The sequence below is a fragment of the Trichosurus vulpecula genome, chromosome 4 (genome assembly GCF_011100635.1).
Source record: "Trichosurus vulpecula isolate mTriVul1 chromosome 4, mTriVul1.pri, whole genome shotgun sequence".
Lineage (NCBI taxonomy): Eukaryota > Metazoa > Chordata > Mammalia > Diprotodontia > Phalangeridae > Trichosurus > Trichosurus vulpecula.
In genome coordinates this window covers 6399256-6402771 of record NC_050576.1, presented here as the reverse complement: position 1 = coordinate 6402771, position 3516 = coordinate 6399256, and the positions used below count along the sequence as shown (strand labels likewise).

Sequence of the window (3516 nt, the reverse complement as noted above, 5' to 3'; positions counted from 1 at the left end):
ATGTGGCTGGTGGATGTGTGTTTGACATCTCTTCTCCTCACTTGGGATATTTTGAACTGGTGTTACTTACAATGCTATGTAAGACAGGTTAACTTAGTTATAGCATCATATCCCAAATATTTAAAAAGAGTTGAGTCTTCCTGAAGAAATTACTAGCTCTAAAGTCATAGAAAATAAGCACTCTCCTTTCTCCTTCCTTCCTCCCTCCCTCCCTCCCTTCCTCCCTCCCTCCCTTCTTTCCTTCCTCCCTCCCTTCCTTTCTCCCTCCCCTCTTCACTCCCCTTCCTTCCTTCCTTCCTCCCTCCCTCCCTTCCTTCCTCCCTCCCCTCTTCACTCCCCTCCCTTCCTTCCTTCTTTCCTCCCTCTCATTCTCGGATGGGAAGCTCTATGATGCCTACATCTCTTACACCAGCTCTCCAGAAGACAGGAAGTTTGTGAACTTCATCCTAAAACCACAGCTGGAGAATCGGCATGGCTACAAGCTTCTCCTGGATGACAGAGATGTCCTCCCCAACTCAGAGCCCTCCGCAGATCTGATAATGAACCTCAGCCGATGTCGGCGCCTTATTGTGGTTCTCTCAGACACTTTCCTGGGCCAGGCCTGGTGCAGACACAATTTCAGGGAAGGCCTATGGAGGCTCCTTGAATTGTCCTGAAGGCCAATCTTCATCACATTTGAGGGTCAGACCCACAATCCTTTACACACTGCTCTCCACCTGCTTTGGCAGCACCGACATGTTGTGACCCTGCTTCTGTGGAGGCCAGGCTCTGTGACTCCCTCCTCCGATTTTTGGAAGGAACTATGTCTAGCCCGGCCATGAAAGGTGCACTATAGGGCCCTGGTGAGTGACCCCCAGACTCAGCTACAGGAGGACAAGGATCCCATGTTGACCCTCCACGGTGGCTTCCTGGAGGGCCGGCCTGGTCCAGACCCGGACCCTGACCCTGACCCCGAAGGAAACTTGGGTGTCAGGGGACCCATCTTTAAAGACCTCCCCCCTCCATGCATAAGCCCAATCCCTGAGCTGCCAAGACTTAAGCTTTCTAGTGGGGAAACCCAGTGAAATGACATCGATGTCTCTGACCTGGGATCCTGCAACTATGGGGCCCGGACTGACTTTTACTGCCTGGTCACTGAAGATGACATGTAGGCCACCAAGGACCTCCCACCTGGCCTTGCTCTGAGGAGCAGGGCTTTGTAGTAGAGTACAGAGACTTGGACTGGGGGGGAACAGAGTAATTCAGTGGAGAGAAGAGTGTCTCCTTCCTCTAAATCAAAAGCCAGTGCCCCGTCTAGGCCTGTTTCTTGTGCTACAAAACAAGAGATTGGACTGTGGGACCCCAATGGTTCTTCCAGCTTGAAATCTAGGACCCTGTGGCTCTTTGCTCAATCCCCTGGGACTCAGGCCACAAAGAGCACAGGGGGTGACCTGGTCCAGGGCATTCGAGTCTGGGGCCCTCGAACCCCAGGCTTCACCTTATTTCTGTTTTCTGCCAATAAAGTGACAATTCCCATAAAAAAAAAGAAAATAAGCACTTGTTACTCTAAGGGTAATAAACACAGAAGGTAAATACCAGTGCCAGTAGAACGTGTGGATGAAATGCATACTAAGACATTTAGTGACAAAAACTAGTACAGGCTCACACAGCTGGGAAATATCAGAAGCAGAATTTGAGCTCCAAGCGCAGTATTCCATCCATTGTACCATCTAGCTGCCTACAAATGTATTCACAACGTTCCAGAGGCCTTACATTGTTTATTCTAACAAATTAAAGCTCATTTCCTTGAATACAGTGGGATTATATAATTTTCTTGTTGATTTGAGTTGAGTTGAATGAACTCTTTAAAGCATATTTTTGGTCCCTAGGTAGTATAGATTGAGGATGTTGAGGGAATTGGGTCAACAAGTGCTTAATTGTGGGAAGTGAGTCAACCCCACTGACTCCATCTTGTGATGCAATTCTGGAGCCAGCTCAGTTCCCTTTCTCTTTAATATGGGTCTAGTCCAACTTTTGTCTTGTGAGGAAATTTATTCAATTGTAAGAAATGGGAGAAAAAAAAATTTTATTGTTTGAGCCAAGACCTGCACAGCTGGGAAGATGAAACTCCTCTCCCTACTGCTTAGAGACCCTTAACTAAAGATTTATGTTATGCTGACCAGAAACCCAGTCAGATCCAACGATTGATGTAAGGCGTTTTCTCACAATTGTACATTTCAAACCAATAGGTTTATCTGAAAACTGGCCCCATACAGTTCAATCAATTATTATTTTGAAGTTCCTTGTATTATTTATAGACAGGTTGGGGTATGTATAGATACCTCTTTTTCTGATATTAGGGAGTTGTACCTCTTTGTCCTCCCTCCTAACTTAGAAAGTCGCTAATCTGTCTTTCAATTAGAAATCAGATTATCTAATGTTTTATCGTTTACTTTTATTGGCCTTTCACAAATAATTTTTTTAAAGTATAAAAGTGTGTTTCCTCCTCTATTTGGGGCCCAGGACTAAGCTAAGGAGGTCTGGTCCCAATTTGTTAGGCAATTTGCACGCATTACTTAATAAATCAATATGATTAGGAGACTGAACCTTTGTTTCCTCAGTCATTTCATCTTTTACCCACCCCAATATGTAATGGAATCCTGAGAAGAATTAGGTAAATCATCCGTGATGCCTTTTAATCATAGGCCTGTGGCATCATGCTTCAAAGTGTCACTAAGTTTCAAAGAAAGAAGAGAATAACCATATTAACAAAATGTTCATAGCAGATCTTTGTGGTGGTAAGTATCAGGAAACTAAGGGTGTATTCATCAGTTGATGAATTGCTGAGCAAGTCATGGAGTATAATTGTGAAGGCCTATTATTGTGTTATAAGACATGATGAAGTTTATGGTTTCAGAGAAGCCTGGGAAAACTTATATGAACTGATACAAAATGAAGTGAACTGAACTTGAAGAACAATTTATATAGTAACAATAAAAATGAAAAGACAAATAGCTTTGAAAGTTTTAGGAATTTTGAATATCAAAATAACTCACCACAATTCCAAAGTGGCTATAAATGAATTTGAAGAATTAATCTACCAAATAAAAACAATCACACTATGAAATTACTTAGAATTCATGTTTCTTTGTTTTTATTTGAAACAATAGATATTTTATTTTTTCTCAATTACATGTCAAGATAACTATTTTTATTTAGTATTTTTAGTTTTCAGCATTAATTTCCACAAGATTTTGAATGACAAATTTTCTCCACACTTCTACCCTCCCCCCACACCGATGGCACATATTCTGATTGCCCCATTCCCCAGTCAGCCCTCCATTCTGTCACCCTTTTCCCCCATCCGTATTTCCCTTACTTTTTTGTAGGGCAAGATAGATTTCCATGCCCCATTATCTGTATATCTTATTTCCCAGTTGCATGCAAAAACAACTTTCTTTTTGGAACATCTGCTTTTAAAATGTTGAGCTCCAAATTCTCTCCCTTCTCCCCTCCCCACCCACCATCCCAAAGAAG

The 3516-nt window shown here is 42.8% G+C and overlaps 1 pseudogene; it reads left to right on the top strand.

Moving 5' to 3' along the window:
* The first annotated feature begins 368 nt into the window (after nt 1–368).
* Nucleotides 369–1151, top strand: LOC118846032 (annotated as a pseudogene).
* Nucleotides 1152–3516: the final 2365 nt, after the last annotated feature.